General features: G+C 37.1%; 1 long non-coding RNA gene across 1 annotated transcript; it reads left to right on the top strand.

Moving 5' to 3' along the window:
• The first annotated feature begins 21560 nt into the window (after nt 1-21560).
• On the top strand, nt 21561-24215 carry LOC142617984 (uncharacterized). The gene is made up of 3 exons (XR_012841124.1): nt 21561-21689; nt 22594-22664; nt 23610-24215. It is a non-coding gene; the product is annotated as an uncharacterized LOC142617984 (long non-coding RNA).
• The last annotated feature ends 2202 nt before the right edge of the window (nt 24216-26417 follow it).

The raw sequence follows: 26417 nt of genomic DNA, 5'->3' as shown, positions 1-26417 counted from the left end.
GACTGTTAAGATATTTAAAGGGCACTTTTGATTATGGTTTGTCATATTGTGGTTATCTTGCTATATTAGAAGGATATTGTGATGCTAATTGGATTTCTGATACAGATGAGGTAAAGTCTACTAGTGGATATGTGTTCACACTAGCTGGAGGGGCTGTCTCTTGGAAATCATCCAAGCAGACTTGTATAGCGAGATCCACCATGGAATCAGAGTTAGTAGCCTTAGAAAAGGCTGGGTCCGAAGCCAAGTGGCTTAGGAGTTTGTTAATTGATATACCATTGTATACTAACTCTATTGCCTCTATTTGCATGCATTGTGATTGCCAGGCTGCCATAGCACGTGCTAAGAACAAAATCTATAATGGGAAAAGTCGACATATCCAATGGAGGCACAATATTGTGAGGCAGCTCATTGATAATGGTGTAATGTCCTTGGACTTTGTAAGGTTAGAAAGGAATTTGGCTGATCCTTTGACCAAGCCACTAGCAAGAAGGCTGGTGAGTGAGACATCGAGGGGGATAGGACTGATACCCAAATTGTGACACTATGGCCAATGCCCAACCTCTATGATGGGTGATTCCACGCAAGGGGTTAAATGGGTAGAGGTCATTTGTGGTCCATATGGGGACTGTCAGTTTTATGTGTTTCGCTATCTCATTGAAGAGATTAGTGATGAGTCCATCCCTATGGTGTGAGACAGTGCTAACTTGCAGATTGTTGGAGGTTGAGCTCTAGCTCTTAATGGATCCATAGTCCCTACCTGTTGGGATGGGGTGTACTGCACACACTCTTGATGGATGCCACCTATGTGGGAGTGGAAGTTGTGCCGCTTCCTATGAGACTTGGGTAGGTCTCTAGAGCTCTCATGAAACCCAGTGGCGCATGGCCTATATAAGGCGCCAACCTGCTTATGGAACAACCTTAGTAAAGAAAGGTATGTGGGTGGTAAGTTTGGTTATCTAATAGCTTGGTTAAAAGAGTCTAACTCTACCATTGTCTAGTAGTTCCTACTTATTTATCCTAAGTATGATTAAAACCTTATGGTACCATATTGATGCATGTCTTCTTGAGTTTATTGCCTTTCCTAGTTTAGTGTTTGTAACAAGTGGGGGATTGTTGGAGTAAGTGTGTTTCAAACTCTTAATCTATGCTTGTGTCCCACATTGGTTAGAGATGAGCTCTCATATAAGTTTATAAACCATAGCACCTTGAGTGGTAGATTGAAAGAAATGGGCTAAGGGTTAGAGTTGGGCTTAGGTTGAACTTGGACTTGTCTCTATCTCTCTTGGGCCTCATTCCTTTTCTTTCCTTTTGCCTTCGCCCAATCTGATTCTGCCCGTTGGGGCATTTAATTTGCAGCCCGTTGGGGCATTTAATGAGCAACCCGTTGGCTGCACAGTAGCCGTTGGTGCACAGCCCAGCAGCCCTCACATCTTAGCTTAAAACCCTAAAAAATCATACTATTCAACACACATAATTTCTCTCTTCTTCTCCAGCCGTGTCCCTTTGTTTTCTACTCTGTTTTTTTTTTTCTTTGCTGCACAAAGATTTCAACTCAGAAAATTTCTGCTTCAATTTTTTTTTTTTTAAGAAAAGGAAAGGCAAGTAAGGTTGTTCCTAGTTCTTCTTGATTGAGTGTGTGATCAACTTGAGGAAATTACTATAGTCTAATCTTGGGGGGTTGTTCGGCCAAGAGAGCCATTCACACCGAGTTCTACTCCGGGTGGCACGAATCAACCTTTAAAGACAACGCATTTTGCGTGATTCTATAGTTTGTGAGATTTTTCTAACTCTATCTATTTATTTTTGTCATTGCTAAATTTTTTAGGGTTTGTATTGTTGAATCAAAACTTGTTTATTTAGCCATATTTTCCAACAGTTTAGATTGTTGATTGTATGCCAGAGGCTTCTTATACTTGAGATGGAAGCTCCAATGCTAGAAAAATCAATATGAAAAAAGTCACATCCAATTTCTCATTTCATTTTCATATCTGTCATTGAGTACCATTTAATGAACATTAATTGAAGGCACATAAGAAACCAACCTTATTTAGTTAAACACTTAAAAAGTGAAAATGATCATGTAGGTTTAGGAGCTAAAAAAAAGTCTTGTTTGTTTAAAAAAATTATTACTAAACCATGGAGCTTCAAGTCTTTGCACTACTAGAATTCATGGCTAAACAGAGAAATGTAGAACCAAAAAAACTAAAGCAAAGAACTTGGTACTAACCTTTCGGAAAGAAGATTGCTCAAATTGTTGCTGTCCATCCTGTACTGAGCGAGGAATTCGGGTATGTTCGGAACAGAGGGAGATGGAGAGGAGAATGGAAATGGTTTATCAGCTGTGTTCTGGTCTTTTGTGCTTTCTTCCATTACAATTGAAAGAGTGTGTATTTATATTGCTTCTTAGTCATGTGGTGGACCATCCCAAAGAAAACCAATAGAAAATTCCTTGATTAGGCATCGTCTGCATAGACATTACAAAAACCGAATTATACGGGAGTGTACTAAACGGTTTTGGGCGAATTTTTTTTATTGAGTCGGGAAAAAAAATGAACCATTCTGAAAAGATATTAAGGTTATTCAGATACTCGTATATTGGTACAACGTGGGCTTTCTATTTGTTTACGGTATCCTATGATTCTTTAGGATGTCATGTCAAAGTCTCGTGGCCGGATACAATAATTTTTTGCTTGCTAGTATATTAAATCTATAAAAAATTAAACTTTCCAACAGTTAAATGAATCTTAGTGAGATTTTTCATTTTTGTCTGTTTTTTTTTTTTTTTTTTTCTCTCAATTTGTCCCAAGGCCTGCCATATCAAAGTACAAAATGTTTAAGAGTATTATAATATGAGTAATTGCATGGATTTAGTGATTTATCATTTATCACTATATCAAAACAAAAAAGAAAAAAGCTCACTACTGTATGTAAATTTAATTTTTATTTTAAAATATTTTTTCTTAAGAAAATAGCATCCAAATTTATTTTGTATTTCTTTTTTTTTTTAAGCATCCAAAATTTTTTTTTTTGTATTTCTTTGGTGTAACACAACTCACAACTTTTAAAATTTGCTTATTTTACTGAAACTAAAAATTTTTTATTGAAAGAATTATAAATAAAGATAAAAGTTACCTGAAATAATACAATGAGACTCATGAATAATACCAAAAAATATAATAGGGTCATAAATAATAGCAAAACTAAGTTAAATTATAAAATAAACTGATTTTTTAAGATAAAGTTAAACGCACCGTAAGCCTTAAATATTGCAAAAAACAGCCAATTTTCTATCTATCCTTTTCAAGTATGACGTCCAGTTGTTTCCTAAATCTTGCCTACGTGGCTACATGTATTAAAACCAGTCTTTTAAAAGGAGCCGAATGTTTGGAGCTGTCCAAATTTTTTGTTTTAGTTTTTGGGACGCGGTCGTATTATTGGTTTCTTTTTTTTCTTTTTCTTTTTATGACGTAAACTCTTCTAATCTTTCCATGTCATAATCAAGAAAAGAAAATTATTGACTTTAAAATAATAATAAAAAGTTTATATCTATTTCTTTTAATTGAACAAACAAGAGATATAACTTCCTTAAAGTAATTCTCTCCAATTCACTTATATTTTTAGTTATATGTGCAAGACATAGCATTTATTTGATTTTAATTCACTTGTATTTTTAGTTAGATGTGCGAGACATAGCATTTATTTGATTTTAATTCACTTGTACTTTTAGTTAGATGTGCAAGACATAGCATTTATTTGATTTTTAAATATTATATATTTTATATCAAATTAAAAATTAGGGGAAGTAACCACCGTGTACACTTGGTGCAGTGGTCATCCCACAAATATAACTGTTTGTAGGGTGTGGGTGTGGGGGGTAAGGACCGGAATTTAAATCTCTAAGAGAGAGTTTCACATACATATACACTTAGATTAAGTTAGAGTAGAATTTCTATTTTGTATAAAAAATTTAAAAAAAAATAGGGGAAGTAAGAGGATTCAATGAGAGGGGATCTTAATCCATAATTGCCAATTTATTTGATGTCCTTTTATAATTTTCTCTCTTTCCATTTTAATCATTAGCCATCCAAACTGATGATGCCAAAAATTGTCAATAAGTCGCACAGTCCTCACATGCTCTAAAAAAAACTTGCGCAACAAAGAAGAAGAAGACCTCACAGAGAGTTCCGGTGTGGTACCAACCAAATACCCTCTGAAGGTTAAGTTAGAGAACTTTCACAACTCTAGAGTGCGAAAGTTGGGATAAATTATGCGTACCTTGATTTGTGAGGGCTTTAGGGTTTTTATAGTAAAGTAGAGATGACTTTTGTTTATTGGCAGGGAGGATCTTTCCTTGTATAGAAGATCCTCATTAATACAAGTATTTTGTGGGATCCTTTCCTTATAAGGGTTCCCTTGATTAGGATTAATTGTGCGATCATGACCTGTAATCATTTATTGCTATTTTTTGGAAAAATGGGTGTCATTAATGGCCTTTAAGCAACTTTCATTAAATGCTAGGACACATGGCACAGGTTGGTTGGCCTCGTTGAACAAAAGTGTTGCTTCGTTTCCCGTGCTCCTTCACCCTATAAATAGTTCATCACTTCCTCCCATTTTTCCTTATTTCATCTTTGCGAACCATAAGAGAGAGAGAGTTGTCGTCCCATCACCTACGTGACTGTCACCTTACTATCATCAGTCTTCGAGGGGATCATTGATTTCAATCCGTCCGCTTTTTTATTGTAAGTCTTCTCTTCCTTGTTTTGATTTATACTTTCTTTTTTTATGTTTTGAGACCTTGCCAAGATAGGTTCTTAGACAATACTTTCGTCACTTATAGGTGGATAGATGTTAGATAAGGAAGCGGCGAGTGAACTGTCATCATCAGTCCGTGGGTGGGGCTACAATGAGGTCCTTTCATCAGGGCATCATCTTGAGGAAGACTCCCCTAGGTCCCCAGAAAGGGTGACGTCTACCCAGTCCTTGAGTGATGAAAATAAGGAAGAGAATAAAGGTGATGTGAAGGATGAATATGATGAGGGTGAAGGGGATGGAGTGGAAGGAGAGGAGGAGGAGGAGGGCGAGGAGGAAGAGGACGAGGACGAGGGTGAAGATGACAAAGGAACACCCTCTATGAGAGGAGGCTCAAGAAGTCAAGAGGATGGTGGAACTCATCCCTTCATCCTTCCTGCAATTTGGACCGTCAACGAATTTTATACAAAGATGACAAACAACATATTCAAGAACCTCCGCGATCGTTACCAAATCCCCGAGAATGTCCCCATCTGTCTTCTTAGGAAGTTTGAACAATGTTATTCTGAGAAGACCACGGATGTTGGTATGTATAATGCCATGTTCACGGCAGGGTTGAGATTGCCATTGGCGAACTACACCGTTAGTTGGCCAACTATCTAGGTTTGTCCATCAGCCAAATAGCTCCTAATGCTTGGAGGATATTCATAGGAGCTGAAGTGCTTTGGGGTCGTCTTAGTGATAGGAACCGTCAGCTTACTCTCGACAAGTTCTTTTATTGCTATAGACCTCGACATATCTCCTCGTCTAGAGGGATCTACCATTTTGCAGCTAGGAAGATGTCGCTTAGGTTGGTGTCAAACATGACTGACTTAAATAGGAATTGGAAGAATAGGTACTTTTTTGTCCAAGGGACGAACTGGGTATGGCGACAAGAGGAGTGGGTCACCATGCCCCATGGCTTCGACAATACTTGGGGTATTGTCAAGGATTCAGGTTTAGTACCGTTTGCATTTTCACGTTTTCCTTATTTATTAGCTATGTTTTTTACGTCGTCTGTTTCTTTCTTTTTCAACCAGCGTCCGTCTATAAATAACCGACGAGCAAGAGGCCTTCATCCGTCACGTGCTTGACATCCCTTTTATTGAAAGGAAGTGGAAGGAATTGTCACCCTTGACACTCTGCACACCTACTGTGGTGGCCCTGAACCAGCGCTTGTAGCCCGTAGACTAAACGCTTACTCCCGTCGGCATCAGTTTTCACCTTTTTTTGGCTTACTTTTCTTCTGTCCGTTTTATACTAACCTTTGCTCTTCTAACGCTCGTCTTTTGTCCGTTGCAAAAATGAAGGCAGGGAGGTAGAGAGCCTTGGTAAGGCGTCAACTGTCATACGTAAGCAGAAGGAGAAGGAAGAGGCCTCGACATCGGCTCCCAAGGTTGTCACTAAGGGGACGTCCAAATGGAAGAATGAAGAGAAGGATGACCATGCTTGCAAGAAGGGATCAGGCACTCTTGTTGGTGACAAGCAGCCAAAGCAGCCATCGCCTGCTAAACCCAGCCATGGGATCGGTAAAGGTTTGATGATGGTGAAAGGTCCTGTCGCTCAGGGAGCCATTCATCGTCTTCTCACGCATAAGGAACATGCCGTCGAGATGGTTGAGTCAATCATCAAAGAGATGGATCTGGATCCTTGTGACAATCGAGGATATAGAGGCATCTGGTCTCTTTGATCTGTCTAGGGTATGCTTCTTTCCTTAGACTTTGTTTTATTATTTGTTTATTCTTTTGCTGATGGTTGTTTTGATTTCAGGCATTAGTGCGCATGAAGGCGCTACAAGATAGGTGTGTTGCCCAAAAGGAGGTGATTAATCGGTATCAAAAGCCTCAAGAGATTGAGAATAAGGAACGAGGAACTGACGACTGTTATTGAGAAGCTGAATGAGGAATTCCATCTTTAAGGGAAGGGAATAGAAAGCCAAGGCAAGCTTGGAGATAGAGATGACGACCCTTCATGAACAGATGGAGAAGGCCAAGGCCAATGCCATAGCAGAGTTCAGGGCTTCCCAGCCCTTTATTGATGCATGCGGTGTCCACTATGGTGACGGGTTTGACGGCTGCTTGAAGCAATTTGGGTCCATCTACCTAGATGTTGACCTGTCCAAGATCACTCTCGACGACCCAATACTGACGACTCCTGTGGATGGCGACACCATCAACGAAGAGTCTAGTGATTCTACCCATACTGAGAAGCAAATTCCTAAAGACGATGGGGTGGTTATTGCCCAACCTATTCCTGAAGGCCACAACATCACTTCAGTCCCGTTTGTTGAAAACCCTTCTGCTCAAGACACCTAAAATCCTCCTACCCAAGACGCCCAAAATCCATCAGCTTAGTTTTAATTCTTAATTTTTTATGTATCCTATCTGTTAGGATATGTGCCCTGAAATCCTATTGTATGATGTTATGTATTTTATTATGTATGACATTATGTATGACCTAATGTTGTGTTTAACAAAATTGTTTTGTTATTATCTAAAAATAATGGTAACATAAATATTGGGACATTATCATATAGTCCATGAGATGCATTGTATGTGATTTAGTCACAGAAGATGTAAATCACAAGTTCCTTGAAGACTAAAAAATGTAGTTTGTAGTCGGTGATGAAAATTGGGCATTTCATCTGCGAAGACTATAACATATCAACTAAGATGATTTGCCTTGATCATGGAAATGGAGATTTCTAGTTAGTATATTAATATGTTTTAAGAGTTAAAACATATTGAACTGGACCGTGTGAGATTTATTATTCTTCTAATGACTGTCAAATGAATAATAAACTCAAGACTTATATTTGCATGAACTCTTAATCTTGAGAGAATAATAGACTTAATCATGAGGTGTAGGTTGCTTTGATATATTAGGAATGAGATCTAGAGTAACGGTCAAAACCTCAGTATGTTGGGCAACCACATTTAGTGTTGATGGAACATATATTCTCAAGATGGCATTCATAGCCTCTTAACGGAGATACAAAATATTCCCTTGAGATAAGTTTAATGAGATTGTTATTCAAAGAGTTAGGCTTAACCACTTTAGTAAGAAGTTACTAAAGTATATATATATTTATGAAATTGGATTTCATAAATATATAATGAATAACTTTAAAGGATTAAACTGGGTACTCAAGGAATTAAGATGTAGTAATCTACAAAGTGACAGTCTTCTTTCATGACTTTGTATTACTACGAATATTTTATGAAGGGGTTGCATGTACAATAAAGTCTTGAAATATAATTTATAGATAAGGCCTAGAGTGCAACTATATTTATATAGTGGTCTTAAATATAGTTAATGGTAACTTTGGATTTGTCAAGAGTTGACTAAAAAGCCCAAGGCCCATTGGAGCTATTGTCTTATTGGTCCCTTTTAGTCCTACTCCAAGCCACACCCTTAAGCTCAATTGGAAAGGCCCAAAAGGCCAGCCCAATTAGATAATCGGTTAGACACAAAAGGGGAAATATACAGAATTTTCTGTAGAGAATTTTGTAATACACGATTGCGAAGTGGTGCATGTTAGTGTTTGACACTTTGACATTTCTCCTTTTGGAACTGATTGAGAGACCACACATCTTGGGCGTTAGTGGAATTAGAGTGAAGATTAAAAGTGTTCCTAAGCGATTTTGATCTTCAGTTTTGAAATTCACCGCTCCAAGGTACACTCTCTTATTCTTAAGTTCTGAAACTTATTTAGTACATGTTGACTTTTATGAATGAAGTAGATCCGTTATTTTTTCCGCTGCGCACATGCATATTTCCTTCAAATGGTATCAGAGTGGTCTTCATTTTCATATCTGTTTAACATGTTTTGAGTTTTGGAATTGGTAACAATGATTTCATATTGTTAGAAAATAGTTTTCTGCATGTTTGTTGAAATTATTGTTTTTGATAAAAAACTGATATTGATGTTATGATGTTGTTTAAATTTTAGTTTAAGTATGTTAAACTGAACTTTAAGGCTATAGCATCAATGTAATTTAGTTTTGATATCAATTTCATTATGATCGTATGTTGGTTGTTTTGTACATGAAAAACATAGAAAAACTGTCTTAGAAAAATTCTGGAAAATTCAAAATTCGCGACACTCGATCGATCGAGGATCTGTCAAGCATCTATCGAGCTGCTCTTGATCGATCGAGGATCTGTCAAGAATCGATAGAGCTTGTAGAACTTATTCTCGATCGATCGAGAATCTGTTAAGGATCGATCGAGGACTGTGGATTCAGAATTTTTCCTAAGTGTTTTTACATATATAAAGAGTAAGGCAATGTGTAATTAGTTTATGCATGTTTTAAATTTAAAAACATTTATTTTAAAATATCTAGTGGGAGAAAGATACAAATGTTGGATTTCACGGCCTCCATTAACGGTTTATAGTAGTGTGATTAAGCACCTTGCCTTGGCGTATATGCCTTGCTCCCTTCGGAGGGTGTTTAATTCATGGCACTACATGTTAAACTTCGTAATGATGAATAATATGTGTTTTTATATTAAGAACATCCACGCTACCATGGAGTTACTTAATGACTCACATAGAATTCAGTCAATGGTGTACACTAGACTAAGTTTAATGTTAACCTTCCTTCGGAGCTATGTCATTATTACTTAGAGGTTAAAGGAAAAACGGCATATTATTAGTGTTTGATAAGAGTTATCATGATATCACTAATAATGAGAATAGTTCTTAATCAATCATAGTGTTTATAATTTACTTGCTTCCAAGGAATTTTAAACATGGGATTGGGTTGTCGTTGCATATATTATTTTATGGTTTTGTTAAGGTTCCATATTATATGCTTATATGCTAAATTGATAATGTCCAATTTACTTATCATATTTATGTTTATTGTTTTCAGATTTGAATATAGCATCATTTAGCCCACTTGTTTCTATTCTTAATCAAAACAAACTGACTGGATCCAACTATGCTGACTGGAAAATAAATTTGGATATTGTTTTAACTGCTGAAGAGCACAAGTATGTGCTTACTCAACCATGTCCTAAATTTCCTTCATTAGATGCTCCTTCTGAGGAAAAACAACGATATGATCGTTGGCAAAAATCTAATGAGATGTCCAAGTGTTATATCCTAGTATCTATCTCAAATGTTCTACAGCATCAAATGCAGGATGTAGAACTAGGTTCAGACATAATGCATAGTCTGAAGGAGATGTTTGGTGAGCAAGGCTGTTCAGCAAGGTAAGAGACCATGAGGCAAATTTATAATACCAAAATGGCAGAAGGTACTTCAATGAGAGAGCATTGTCTTACAATGATTACTAATCTTAATACATTAGAGGTTTTAGGTGCCGACATTGATAGAGAATCCCAAGTGGATATGATACTTCAGTCACTACCGGAATCATTCAAGGAATTTAGATTGAATTATAATATGAACAAAAAGATTTATTTTTTGTCTGAATTAATGAATGAGTTAGTAGCGGCGGAAGGCATCCTTGGTACTTCTAGTGTTGAAGCCAATGTGGGTGAAGTTTCTACTTCTCAACCTAAGTCGAAAGACAAGGGTAAGAAGAAGAAGAAGAAGAAGAAGAAGAAGAAGAAGAAGAAGAAGAACTTCACTAAGCATAAGGGTAAGCAAATTGCCTTAGGGGTTGTTGACAAAGGAAAGAAGCTTAAAGAAAAGTGTTTCTATTATGGTGAGAAAGGACATTGGAAGAGAAATTGTCCAAAGTTTAAAGCTGCCAAGAACAAGGGTATGAAAACTTCCTTTCTTCTTGAAATATGTTTGGTATAGAATCCCATAGATTCCTGGTGTGTGGATTCAGGTTGTACCAATTATATATGCAATTCTTTGCAAGGGTTTCAGGAGACCAGAAAGTTGAGTGAAGGGGAATTGTTTCTTACTTTGGCTGATGGGAGCAGAATTCCGGTTGAAGCTGTTGGTGTTATTAATTTGTGTTTTGAGTCTAGGGTTTCAATATTGCAAGACTATCTGTTTGTACCTATGTTCGTAGGAATTTGATTTCTACAACTTATTTGGGTAAACATGGGTATTGTATTATCCTAAAAGACAATGTTGTAATAAAGAAGGATAAAATGTTTATCTGTTTTGGCAATATTATAGATGGTCTTTATATTTTAACTCCTGATAAGCATGAATTATATAATTCTGAATTAGATGATAACTCTCATGTAAAATCATTAAAGATAAAGTTTCCTTCTAATGATGCATATCTTTGGAACTTGCGTTTGGGTCATATTAATTCAAATAGGATTCAAAGATTAATAAAAAATGGACTCTTAGAGCCCATGGACTTTGATGAATTCCCAGTTTGTGAATCTTGTTTGGAAGGTAGAATGACCAAACAACCTTTTAATGCAAAAAGTAGCAGAGCCCAAGAGTTGCTTGAATTAGCTCATACAGATGTATGTGGTCCTATGTCAACCCAAGCAAAAGGAGGTTATGAGTATTTCATCACTTTCACGGATGATTACTCAAGATTTGGTTATGTATACCTAATGAGACAGAAGTCCAAAGCCTTTGAAAAGTTCAAAGAGTTTAGGGCTGAAGTTGAGAATCAATTAGGCAAATGCATAAAGGCCATTCAATCTGATCAAGGTGGCGAATACCTTCTTGGAGATTTCAAGGATTACCTAATTCAAAATGGGATTGTATCCCAATTAACTGCACCTGGAACTCCTCAACAAAATGGTGTAGCGGAGAGAAGGAATAGGACTATTTTGGAAATGGTTAGGTCCATGATGAGTTATTCAACTTTACCAATTTCTTTTTGGGGGTATGCCTTAGATACAACAATACATTTTTTGAATTTAGTTCCATCAAAATCTGTTCCGAAAACACCTATGGAATTGTGGAGTGGGCATAAGCCTAGTATGAGGTATCTCCACATTTGGGGTTGTCCAGCACATGTGCTAAAGGGGAAGCCTGATAAGTTGGAACTAAAATCAGAAGTATGTTTGCTTGTGGGTTATCCAAAAGAAACTAGGGGTTATTTATTCTATAGTCGAAATGATAACAAAGTTTTTGTTAGTACAAATGCTAGATTTTTGGAAAATGACTATATGAATAATTTTACTCCTAAAAGTAGAGTTGTATTGGCTAAAATGAATGAATCTGTAAATCAACAACCGTTGGATAAGACTAGAGATGATGTGGTTGTATTAGATACACGACAAGATATTACTCATGATTTGTCTAGTACACAGGAGTCTCGTCGTAGTGGGAGAATTGTTCGGCCTCTTGTGAGATTCATAGGTTTGGGAGAAACTTATTAAGCTATCTCTGAAAAGGCTGAATCAGATCCCTACACTTATGATGAAGCGATAAATGATATAGATGCACATCATTGGGTCCAAGCTATGAAATCTGAATTGGATTCTATGTATTCCAATCATGTGTGGGATCTTGTAGAGGCGCCTAACGGCATTAAACCTGTTAGTTGCAAATGGGTTTACAAGAGGAAGAGAGGGATAGATGGAAATGTTGAAATCTTTAAAGCAAGACTAGTGGCGAAAGGGTATACAAAAAAAAAGGCATTGACTATGGTGAAACTTTTTCGCCAGTAGCCATACTTAAGTCTATCAGAATTCTCTTATCCATTGCTACTCATTATGATTATGAGATTTGGCAAATGGATGTCAAGACTGCATTTCTTAATGGCAATCTTAAAGAAGAAATCTACATGTTGCAACTAGAAGGTTTCATAGTAAAGAACCAAGAGCATATGGTATTCAAGTTGAAAAGATCCATTTATGGACTTAAGCAAGCATCTAGGTCATGGAACATCAGATTTGATCAGGCAATCAAATCATTTGGTTTTGAACAAAATCTTGATGAACCATGTGTGTATAAAAGACATCAAGATAAAGTAGTAATGTTCCTAGTGCTTTATGTAGATGACATTCTACTCATTGGAAATGATGTAAGGGTAATGTCATCGGTTAAAGTTTGGTTGTCAAGCCAATTTGATATGAAGGACTTGGGCGAAGCTAACTACATTCTAGGGATCAAGCTTTGGCGAGATCGAAAGAATAGGATGTTGGGTTTGTCACAAGCTAGATATATAGATAAGGTTCTAGAACAGTTTAGGATGCAAAACTCTAAGAAATGTTTACTTCCTTTTAGACATGGAGTTCCTCTGTCTGATGACCAAAGGCCTAAGACTCAAGAGGAAGAAAATATGATGAGATAAATTCCTTATGCTTCTGCAGTGAGAAGTCTCATGTATGCCATGCTTTGTACTAGACTAGATATTTGTTATTCAGTTGGCATAGTCAGCCAATATCAATCAAATCTAGGACCAAAACATTGGCAATCTGTAAAGCATATTCTGAAGTATCTACAGAAAACGAGAGATTATATGCTTGTTTACCATTGTGAGGATTTGATTCCCATTGGCTATACAGATTCGGATTTTCAGTCGGATCTAGATTTCAGAAAATCCACGCCGAGATGTGTTTTCACCTTGGGACGAGGAGCCATAAGTTGTAGGAGTGTTAAGCAATCTTATATTGCTGACTCCACCCTGGAAGCCGAGTATGTTGCTGCTTGTGAAGCAGCAAAAGAGGCTGTTTGGTGCAAGAAATTCCTTTCTGATCTTGGTGTTATGAGAATTGAGCAAGTTCCCATTACATTATTCTGCAACAATAGTAGAGCGGTTGCATAATCTAAGGATCCAAGGAATCACAAGAAAGGAAAGCACATAAAGAGAAAGTATCACATCATTCGTGACATTGTTGCCCGTGGAGATGTGGTTGTAGCAAAGATTGATGGTGCAAAGAATCTAGCAGATCCCTTTACCAAAGTCTTGCCCCATAGGGCTTTCGAGTCACATTTAGAGGAGATGGGAATTAGATTAATGTACAATAGTCCTTAGTGCAAGTGGGAAATTGTTAGGATATGTGCCCTGAAATCCTATTGTATGATGTTATGTATTTTATTATGTATAACTTAATGTTGTGTTTAATAAAATTGTTTTGTTATTATCTAAAAATAGTGGTAACATGAATATTGGAACATTATCATATAGTCCATGAGATGCATTGTATGTGATTTAGTCACAGAAAATGTAAATCACAAGTTTCTTATAAACTCAAAAATGTAGTTCGTAGTCGATGATAAAAATTAGGCATTTCATCTGCGAAGACTATAACATATCAATTAAGATGATTTATCTTGATCATGGAAATAGAGATTTCTAATTGATATGTTGATGTGTTTTAAGAGTTAAAACATATTGAACTGGAACGTGTGAGATTTATTATTTTCTAACGACTGTCAAATAAATAATAAACTCACGACTTATATTTTCATGAACTCTTAATCCTGAGAGAATAATGGACTTGATCATGAGGTGTAGATTGCTTTGATATATTAGGAATGAGATCTAGAGTAACGGTCAAAACCTCAGTATGTTGGGCAACCACATTTAGTGTTGATGGAACATATATTCTCAAGATGACATTCATAGCCTCTTAACGGAGATACAAAATATTCCCTTGAGATAAGTTTAATGAGATTGTTATTCAGAAAGTTGGGCTTAACCACTTTAGTAAGAAGTTACTAAAGTATATATATTTATGGAATTGGATTTCATAAATATATAATGAATAATTTTAAAGGATTAAACCGGGTACTCAAGGAATTAAGATGTAGTAATCTACAAAGTGACAGTCTTCTTTCATGACTTTGTATTACTACGAATATTTTATGAAGGGGTTACATGTACAATAAAGTCTTGAAATATAATTTATAGATAAAGCCTAGAGTGCAACTATATTTATATAGTAGTCTTAAATATAGTTAATGGTAACTTTGGACTTATCAAGAGTTGACAGAAAAGCCCAAGGCCCATTGGAGCTAGTGTCTTATTAGTCCCTTTTGGTCCCACTCCAAGCCACACCCTTAAGCCATATTGGAAAGGCCTAAAAGGCCAGCTCAATTAGATAATCGGTTAGACACAAAAAGAGAAATATACAGAATTTTCTGTAGATAATTTTGTAATACACAATTGCGAAGTGGTGCATGTTAGTGTTTGACACTTTGACATTTCTCCCTTTAGAACTGATTGAGAGACCACACATCTTGGGCGTTAATGGAATTGGAGTGAAGATTGAAAGTGTTCCCAAGCGATTTTGATCTTCAATTTTGAAATTCACCACTCCAAGGTACACTCTCTTATTCTTAAGTTCTGAAACTTATTTAGTACATGTTAACTTTTATGAATGAAGTAGATCCGTTATTTTTTCCGCTGCGCACATACATATTTCCTTCACTGTCTTATTTTCAGACAATAGTAGCTGCCCTTCTTGTTTTTGGGCTTTGTTGTAAACAATATCCCTTTTTATGGACCTTTATTTAATATTTCATTACACCCGTCGCTTTTAGTCTTGCTACTTTAAGTATACTTTTGGTTCCTAATGTGCTTATCTGTCTGGCTTAGCATACGCGTTAGGACGTACCCGTCCCCTTAAGGACTTAACGAACTCGTCTATATGGATGTACCCGTCTACTTGGACTTAGTATCTTTAAGATACCCTTGGGATGAGCTCGTCTACTTAAGTACTTGTCCACTTGTAGACTTAATAATGAACCCATCCTCTTGAGGACTCAATAATAAATTCATCCATGTAGGGACTTGATATTTTCAAGGCATCCTTTGGGATGATCCCGTTCACTTGTGGACTTAATATTGAATCCGTCCTCTTAAGAACTTAATAATTTGAAGGCATCCTTTGGGATGAACCTATCCACTTATGGACTTAATAACTTGAAGGTATCCCTTGGGATGAACCCATCCATTTATGGACTTAATATCTTGAAGGCATCCCTTGGGATGGGCCCGTCCACTTATGGACTTGGTAATTTAATGGCACCCTTTGAGGCGAACCCATCTACTTATGGATTGAATAATGAATCCGTCTACTTTAAGTACTTGTTAATTTGGACGCATCCCTTGGGATGGACCCATCCACTTATGGACTTAGTAATTTAATGGCACCCTTTGGGGTGAACCTGTCTACTTATGGATTAAATAACGAACCCATCCACTTAAGTATTTGATCACTAACGTAGTTTTGTAGAGACGTATACATATATATGTCATATTTGAATAACTTCTCTTATTATGATAAATGCTTGCACAAGTAAAAAATTGTCCTTGAAAGAATAAAAGGCTGCCCCTTTAGGCTTAAAAAGTACTGTAGATAGTAAAAATTAACTAAAAGGAAATAAACTAGAAATGAGGAGTGTCGTTGTTCATGCCGTCGTCTACTGGTAGTATCTTTTCAGGTGCTTAGCATTCCATGGATGGGACAATTTTTTCCCGTCTAGCGTCTCCATGTAGTAGGTGTCTTTCCTCTGCCATAAAATGACTCTGTATGGTCCTTCCCAATTAGGTCCCAACTTTCCCTCGGAGGGATCTCTTGTGGCACCCGTAACCCTCCTTAGGACGAGGTCTCTGACTTGGAAATCTCTTTATCTGACTCTGGAGTTGTAATGCCTTGCCATGAGATCCTGGTACCATGTTAACCTTTGTTTAGCTGTTGCTCTTACTTCGTCTACTAGGTCAAGCTGTAGGCACATGGCTTCATCGTTTCTATTCTTATTATGGCTCTCCATTCTGTAGCTTGTGAGTCCTACCTCAGCTGAGATGATGGCCTTGCTTACGTATGCTAATTGATATGGCATTTCTCTTGTTAGTGTCTTGGTCGTCGTCCTGTATGCCCATAATACGCTTGGCAACTCTTCTGGCCATATACTTTTTGCCCCTTAAGCCGAGTCTTGATGATTTTGAGCAAGGATCGGTTCGTGACCTTAACTTCTCTATTGGCCTGAGAATGGGCGGAAGAGGAGTAGTGATTCTTGGTCCCCAATTGTGAACAAAAGTCCCTGAACGAGTCGTTGTTGAACTGCTTTCCGTTATCTGAGACCAATACTCTAGGATCCCGTAGATGTAGATGATGTTTCTCCAGACAAAGCTTCATACATTTTTCTCTGTAATGGTGGTCAGGGCTTCAGCTTCCACCCATTTGGTAAAGTAATCTATGCCGACCACTAGGAGCTTCAGTTGTCTTATCGTTACTAGGAATGGGCCAATGATGTCCAATCCCCATTGTGTGAAAGGCCATGGAGCCATCATTGGAGTGAGCTCTTATGTTGGCCGTCTAATGACGTTGCTAAACCTTTGGCACTTGTCGCTGGCTTTGACATAGGCTTGGGCATCCTTCTGCATGGTAAGTCAATATTATCCAGCCTGAATCAGGTTGTGCACCAGTGACCGTGACCTTGAATGGTTCTTGCAAATCCCTTTATGAACTTCCCTCATGACATAATCTACTTCCTCGAGGCTTAATCATCTTAGGCACGGGCATGAGAAACCTTTTTTTTACAAGATATCCTTTAGCTTGGACCTTTTTTTTACACGAATCGTGCCGCCTGGACCTTTAGCTTTCTTGCGGCCCCCTTACCATCAGGTAGTGTGCTATATTTCAATTAAGAAACTATCAATGTGGTCCAATTGCTTCCCAAGTATATTTCCTACACACTGATGCCATCTATCAAATGTGAAAGCTAAACAAAAGAAATTACTTTACTAGAGATGAGCATGTGTTCTATTGATGCGACTTTGGCAAAACGATAGGCTTGCTCGTTCTCTTCCCTGGGGATTTGAACAAACTTGGCCTGAAACTTGCCCACCCATTTCCTTACTTGCTCTAGGTATTTTTGCATTCTTTCTCCTTTGCATTCACAGTCACCACTCACCTGACTTATGACCACCTAGGAGTCGCAATACACAACTACACTCATGGCCCTTGCGGCTTTTGCAAGATCTAGTCATGCCACTAAAGCCTCATACTCCACTTCATTGTTGGTTGTAAGTCGAGACGAACCATGAACTCGTGTGGATATTCCATTGAGGATGCTCTTCTGCTCCCTAGCCTTCCATATTGGTGAATTCCGCAATGAAGTAAATGACCACCTGTCCCTTTATGGTAGTATGTGAAGGAAAAATTCTGATTTTGTATCTCATACAAAACACATAGCGGAAGCAACAAACAAGGATCTATTTCATTCACGATTGATAACGTGCACTATGTAAATTTCAGAATTTAAGAACAAGATAGCATACCTTGGTGTGGAGAAATTCAAAACAAAGATTAGAAGCACTTGGGAACACTTTTAATCTTCACTCCAATTCCACTTTATGCCCAAGATGTGTGGTCTTTCAATCAGTTTTCAAAGGGAGAATGAAAGTGTGTCTCACACTCTCTCACACACCGTTTCTTATTTTTCTTTTCTTTCTCACTTATAAAAAATTCTGTATGTTTCTCCCTTTATAACTAACTGATTATCTAATTGGGCTGGCCTATTGGGCCTTTCCAATTGGGCTTTAGTGTGTGGCTTGGAGTGGGACCAAAAGGGACCAATAAGACACTAGCTCCAATGGGCCTTGGGCTTTTCCGTCAACTCTTGACAAGTCTAAAGTTACCATTAATTATATTTAATACCACTATATAAATATAATTGCACTCTAGGCCTTATTAATAAATTATATCCCAAGACTTTATTATACATGCAACCCCTTCATAAAATATTCGTAGTAACACAAAGTCATAAATGTAGACTGCCACTTTGTAAATTACTACATCTTATCCTTGAGTACTTAGTTTAATTCTTTAAAGTTATTCATTATATATTTATGAAATCCAATTTCATAAATATATACTTTAGTAATTTCTTACTAAAGTGGTTAGGCCTAACTCTCTGAATAACTGAACTCATTAAACTTATCTCAAGGGAATATTTTATATCTCCATCAAGAGACTATGAATTCCATCTTGAGAATATATGTTCCATCAACACTAAATGTGGCTGCCCAACATACTGAGGTTTTGACCGTCACTTTAGATCTCACTCTTGATATATCAAAACAACCTACACCTCATGATCAGGTCCATTATTCTCTCAGGATTAAGAGCTCATGCAAATAGAAGTCATGAGATTTATTATTCATTTGACAGTCGTTAGGAGAATAATAAATCTCACAGCGATCCTGTTCAATATGTCTTAACTCTTAAAATATATCAACATATCAACTAGAAGTCTCCACTTCCATGATCAAGACAAATCATCTTAGTTGATACGTTATAGTTTTCGCAGATGAAATGCCCAATTTCATCACCGACTACGAACTATAAATTCTGAGTTTACAAAGAACTTGTGATTTACATCTTCTGTGACTTTTCACATAAATCACATACAATGCATCTCATGGACTATATGATAATGTCCCATATTCATGTTACCATTATTTTAGATAATAATAAAATAACTTTATCAATCACAATATTAAGTCATACATCATGTCATACATAATGTCATACATAATATCATACATAGCATCATACAATAGGATTTGAGGGCACTAATCCTAACAGTATGTGGGCAATATTGTACGTCAAACTCACTTAATTCTACTGCCCATAACACCATTCGTCCGGCGGCCTTAGGATTACTCATTTCTCGCCATTGAGGCTTGTCAGTCAAAACGACCACAGTATAGGCCTAGAAGTATGGTTTGAGCTTATGAGCTACGGTTACTAAAGTGAAGGCGAGCTTCTCCATCAGTGGGTACCTTTCCTCTGCACCTCAGAGTGCTCGGCTAGTGTAGTATACTAGCTTTTGCACTTTGTCTTCTTCTTTGACTAAGGTCGTACTAACGGCAGTTGTGGAGACGGTTAGATAGAGAAATAGCTCTTCCCCTAGTTTGGAGGGGCTTAGCAACAGTAGGGAAGATAGATAAGCTTTTACATCCTCGTAAGCTTGTTGACATTCGGCCGTCCACTCAAAGGACTTCTTCAGCGTGCGAAAGAAAGGTAGGCACTTTTCCGTTGCCCTTGACACGAACCTATTTAGCGCAGCTACCTTGCCATTGAAGCTTTGCTCTTCTTTTGTGTTTCTTAGTGGCGTCATCTCCATTATGGCCCAAATCTTGTCTAGGTTGACTTCAATACTTCTTTAAGACACCATGAATCTTAAGAATTTTCCAACCATCACCCCAAATGTGCATTTACTCGGATTGAGCTTCATGTTGTAAGAACGGAGGGTATCAAAGGTCTTCTTGAGGTCGTCTAAATGATCATCTTCCCTTAAGCTTTTCACTAGTATCTCTTCCACGTAAACTTTGACATTTCTTCCAATTTAATGTGTAAACATCTCGTTCATGAGCCTCTAATATGTTGCGCCCACATTCTTGAGACCAAACGACATTACTTTGTAGCAAAAGAGGCCTTGGTTGGTGACAAACGAAGTTTTCTCCTGATCAGCTTCGTCCAATTTGATCTGGTTGTAACCAAAAACGCATCTATGAAGCTTAGTAACTGGTGTCTTGCTATCAAATCTACTAGGATGTCGACCTGTAAGAGGGGTAGCTATCTTTAGGGCATGCCTTATTGAAGTCTATGAAGTCTACACACATTCTCTATTTCCCATTGGCTTTCTTGACTATCACTACATTGGCCAGCTAGTCGGGATAGTACACTTCCTTGGTGAATTCTGCATCTTGTAATTTGCAAACTTCTTCCGCTATAGCCTTATCTCGATCTTGGGCGAACACTCACTTCTTCTGACGGATAGGGGGAAAAAGGGTGATACATTCAACTTGTGCACCATGACTAAAGGGTCAATCCCGGGCTGTCTTCATGGCTTCAAGCAAAGACATCCTGGTTTTCTCTTAAGAATGTCGTGAGCGCTTGACGGAATGGTAGACTAGCGAGGGTGTTGATCCTAATCGTTCACTCAGGCCTAGAGTTATTGAGAAGTATCTCCTTCAACCCTTCAACGAGCTCTGCAACCGTCTACTGTTCTTTTATGCTCATGGTCTGTAAGTGGTTGTCCATCTCCAACATCATTATGTAGCACTCGCGTGCTACCACTTGGTCCCCACTTACCTCTCCTACTCTATACTTAATGGCAAATTTGATCATTAGGTGATAGTACGACTTTCCACGAGTTGAGGGTAGGTCAGCCCAGTATGGCATTGTAAGCAAATAAGTAGTTGACAACAAGGAATCTAACATCCTTAGTAATTTGCTGAGGGTAGTCACCGACTATTATAGGCAATGTGACCGCACAGAGGGGGTATACTCTCATTCCTCTAAACCCTACGAGCGGCGCATTGGTTGGCACAAGTCGCTCTTTCTCGATCCTCATATGTTGGAACTCCGGATAGTAGAGTATATTAGCAGAGCTTCCATTATCAACTAGGACCCAATGAATGTTGTAATCCCCTATCTGTATGCTAACAACAAGTGCGTCATTGTGTGGGTGGTGGAGACGTCAAGCATCTTCCTTCAAGTATCCAAGTATGGGGTTATCGACCTGTGCCATCTTTAGGACGAAACCCATTAGCTTGACGTTCTGAACCATCCTAAGGTAAGTCTTATGGGCCTTCTTAGATGAACCAGAAGTCGGGTGTCCCCTATAATCATTCTTATGTCCCCCATGGGTGGCTTGGGGCGCTCGTTATCCCTTCTAGCAACCTGCTCTTACGGTGGGTCCGCCCTTTCTTTGTTGACAAATCGTTGTAGTTTTCCTTGTCGGATCAAGGCTTCAATCTGCTGCTTCAAGTTGTACCATTCAGACGTGTCATGACCGTGGTTGTAAAACCCCACATAATATTTTTTATTTTAGAGTTTTCTTTAAAATATAATTGTTGGGCTATAGGCTTTCTTTTAATTGTTATTGCAGCCCACTACCCAATAAGCCCACATCTTATAATACAAGCTACAGAATAGAGGAAGAGATAGTCAGGGTTTTATCTAAGAGGCTAAGAAGTGTTTTCCTTGGAGTTAGTACACGTACAATTGAAGAGACACTCAGATTGTTCAAGGTAAAATTTCTCTCAATTAGAAACAAGAAAAAAATTAGAATTTTATTAGGTTATTTAGAAATTTGATTTTGATCCTAAAATTTATATTCTAATGTTTAGGTTTTCCGTTGGATTAGATATTAGATTTGAGCCCGTGGGATTTCACGAATCAATATTTTTTTGTTTAAGTCTTCCATTGGATCTGTACATATAATCCTAGATTGAAGTCAAATAATTCGGCCCTCCTTCTTTCATTGAATTGGTATATATATGTATATATTTATATAATGGTTAAAGAAGGTGAAAGAAGAAGTCAAAGAAGGGCTACGGTGGATTTGTGTATATATATATAAAGGTTAAAGAAGAAGTCAAAGAAAGTGGCTTGTTCTTCTTGAATTTATATATATATATATATATATATATATATATATATATATATATACATATATATATATATTGGTTGAAGAAGTCAAAGAAGGTGGCTGTTGATCTTTAGTTGGATTTATATATATATATATATATATATATATATATATATATATATATATATATATATATAATGAATAGAAGAAGTCAAATATTTCGGCTGTGGTTTCTTTGCCTCTGGACTTATGCTATGCCGTGCTGTATATATATATACATATTAGGATATTAGGTTAGTTGTAAAGTTTTCTATGGTAAATATATATATATATATATATATATATATATATATATATATATATATATAATATGGCTTGGTTGGGGTTATGTATATTAACTTAAACTCTAAAACTTTAGCTGCTGCCTCTAGGTTCTGATAAATTACTTTGCATTAGTGCTATCATTAGTTCAGCAAAGTATTTTACTAGTGAGTCAATTCTTATAGTTTAGTAAAATTTATATTTCGTAGAGGATATTGAGTAATTTTCATAATTGATTATAGGTCCGATTTAAGAGTGTCTTGAGGCTCTTTGGAGATTATTTTGGCTGGACTTTCAGAGTGATTTGAGTGCGGTAAGTAATTATGCATAATATGCACAAGTTTTGCTCTTTAGGTTCTTAGAAGTTAAAGATTTTCAAAGTTATATTTTTAAGCTTACATTTTTTTAAAAAGTTTATCAAAAAGCATTTTTACACTATTGAAAGAGAAATTTTAATTGGCTTTTAAATAATGTTTTAAAAGAAATTTCGAATTTTGAATAACGTTTTGAATGTCTAAATCCCATTTAAAAGATGATTTTTAACTAAACTATTTTCTGAAAATAATTGAGTTTCAAAGTAAGTTTTCTAAAAAGATTTTTGTTCTTTAAATTGTTTCAAACCAAGTGATTTCAAAATCATATTCTTGTTTTTCAAATGGTATTTAAGACGTTCCTTTTAGCAAACTGGATTTTCAAACTTATTCAAGAATTGTAAAAATATTTATATAAACTCTTCAGTTCCTATTCGTTCCCTAAGAGAGTCAAGCATCTTTTGATTTATGTTTCAATTTGATATTGTGATATTTAATATATCTTTATTGTTGGAACAATTGTTAATATTGAGAAAATTATTATATGTTGTATAAACTTTATTGTTTGAGATATGTGACTCAAAATGAGTGTTTTTAGAATTGATCGATATATATGTGTAAATCCGCTCACAGATTGTATGTGAGAATATGTGTTGATCCCTCACCAGGGGTTAGATGTTGGTATCCGCTCACAGGATTGTATGTGAGAATATGTGATGTGTATATGTGACACCGTGCTCGATCAATTATTTGTATGTGTTTCCAAAAGACTTTAAGATATGATTATATGTGTATTAAGTGATTCTTTACATGTTTTGAAAACTATATTGGATATTTTGAGTGAATTTGTGAAATCAAACTCGTGCTTTGCTTGACTCTATTCCGTTGTGTATTCTGTATAATTACTTACTAGATGTGTGGCTCACCCCATCAATTAATATTTTCAGATTAAAGTATAGTTGAGAATTAGAACCTTTGGACCGCTTGTGAGGTGCAAGGTAGAGCGTGGAAGTTGTAGGCGGCTTCAGTGTTACTCGAAGACTCATTAAATTTTAGTTACCTTTGTTTTGTAGTTCACATTTTATATAGTGGAGTTTATTTTCAATTTGTGGAGTTTTGAAAAGATTAATAGTTATTATTATTCTTATTTTCTGCTTAGACTTCACAATATTTTGGAGATTATTATAAATTGTGGATTTTAGTTATTATAAGAGGTTTATCAGAAGCATTGTTTATTTGGAGTTTTATTGAATTAAGTTTAAATAAATTGTGTTTATTGAGCTAAGTAAGGTTAGCAAGTTAGTCATGTGTCTAAATTCATGTTTCATGGATTTGGGTCCTGACAGTGTTGGTATCAGAGCCAGGTTATGATTCTGTAGACAGTTAGGACTTACGATATTTTTATAAGATGTGGAGGAGTAGGCTTGAATTATTATTCATAGGCAAAAGGTAGTTTTGGGAGTTTGATAATTGTTAGAAGCTATATGCTTATATGCTTAGAATATTATAATAGTAGAAGGTTTAGTATATCTTGTATATCATGACTTTGCTTGTGATTTATTTGACTTTAAGGTGTTGTTTATTTGGTTATAGGAAAATGCCACCCCGCAATTCTACCCCTTCTGGTCTTGAACCAAAGTCTGAGAGCCTTGAGGGTGTTTTAAGTGCTATTAAAAGTCTTGCTGAAGTGGTGGAGAAGCATGTTAGTACTAGTGGAATAGTTAAGCCCAAAGATACGGAGGCTGAAGGATGTACCATTGAGCAATTCAGAAATTGGGTCCTCCTTCATTTTTGGGCAACCCTGATCCTACGTAAGCAGAATCTTGGATAATGCAAATGGAGAAAATTTTTGATGTGATTGGTTGTACCGAAGTGCAAAAAGTCTCATTTGCTTCCTTTATGCCGAAAGGGGAAGCAGAGCATTGGTGGAGATCTACCAAAAAGACCTTGCCACTTGAGGAAGATGAGATACTAACTTGGAGTATTTTCCTTGAGGCCTTTTATGAAAAGTATTTTCCGTAAAGTGTACGGGATGAGAAAGAAGTGGAGTTTATGGAGCTCATTCAAGGGAATAAGACGGTGTTACAAGATGAGGCTAAATTTACCGAGTTGTCTCGATTTGCCCCTCACATGGTGGCCGATGATGTTAGGAAGGCTAAGAAATTTCGTAGGGGACTACGACCAAGTATCGTAACTAGGATGGCAGCCTTACGATTGAAGTCTTATTCGAGGTCGTGGAGACTGCAAAGGTTGTTGAGAAGGAGTGTGAAGACTATCGAGGATTAGGAGTCGAATAACAAAAGGCCTAAGACTGAAGGGTTTCATAAAGGGAATGAACACAATAAGCCATTTAAGAAGAAGACTACAAAGCAGAATCCGCAGACTAAAATGGTGCAACAGTAGTAGAGGTTTGTCGAAGTGTGGTAAAAAGCATAAGGGTGTTTGCTATCGTGAAAGTGGGGCTTGTTTTAAGTGTGGTCGATGGGTCATCGTATCAAAGATTGCCCAGCCATGAAGAGTGAGTTGGTGGCTAAGCCTCGCCGATGTGAAGCAAAGGCCAAAAGTCCAAGGACGCGTGTTTGCTATTACCGAGCAAGATGCTAAGGCATCCAAGTCGCAGTAACAGTACCATTCCCATATTTTCTCATACCGCACGAGTTCTTATTGATCCCGGTTCTACTCATTCCTTTGTATCTTGTGCTTATATGAAATATGCTGATTGTGTGCCCGAATTGTTGGACTTTGAACTTTCTCGTTTCTACTCCTTTGGGTGAAACTATGGTTGCCGAGTTTATATGTAAGTCTTGTGTGATTAAGATTGGAGAAAATGAGTTGTTGGCTGATTTGATTCTCTTAGAAATTCAAGAATTTGATGTAATCTTAGGCATGGATTGGTTAGCAGCTTATCATGCTAATGTTGATCGTTACAAGAAGGAAGTGGTGTTTTGTATTCCAAGTCGACCTGAATTTGTATTTCATGGGTCTAGAGAAAGCCTCGTGTCTAATGTTATTTCGCCATTCATGCTAATAAGTTACTTAGAAAAGGTTGTAAAGGTTATCTTGCATATGTGGTGGATAATGAGAAGGAAGGGATTAAGATTGATGACATTCCCGTTGTGAGGGACTTTGTTGATGTATTTCCCGAGGATCTCCCCGGGTTACCGTTTGATAGAGAGATAGAATTTGCCATTGATTTAGTGCCGAAACCGCACCTATTTCTATGGCACCATATCGTATGGCACCTGCAGAGTTAAAGGAGCTTAAATTGTAATTGCAAGAGCTTTTAGAAAAGGGATTTATCGTACCTAGTGTATCTCCTTGGGGTGCTCCCGTTCTTTTTGTAAAGAAAAAGGATGGGTCTATGAGATTATGCATTGACTATAGGCGCTGAATAAGGTCACGGTGAGGAATAAATATCCCTTACCTAGGATTGATGATTTGTTTGATCAATTGCAAGGTGCTAAAGTCTTTTCGAAGATTGACCTTAGATCGTTATCATCAACTCAAGGTTAAGCAAGAAGATATACCTAAGACCGCCTTCCGTACTCGCTATGGACACTACGAGTTTCTAGTGATGCCATTTGGATTGACTAATGCCCCCGCTGCCTTTATGGATTTAATGAACCGTGTGTTCAAGCCTTATTTGGATCGGTTTGTTATTGTTTTTATTGATGATATTTTAGTATATTCTAAAACTCGTGAGGAGCATTTAGAACACAAGAGGAAGGTCTTGCACGTCTTGAGGGAGCAGAAGT

This window comes from Castanea sativa, chromosome 11 (genome assembly GCF_040712315.1).
Source record: "Castanea sativa cultivar Marrone di Chiusa Pesio chromosome 11, ASM4071231v1".
Taxonomy (NCBI): Eukaryota; Viridiplantae; Streptophyta; class Magnoliopsida; order Fagales; family Fagaceae; genus Castanea; species Castanea sativa.
Note: the sequence above shows the minus strand (reverse complement) of the source record. Positions and strands in the feature narration are given on the sequence as shown.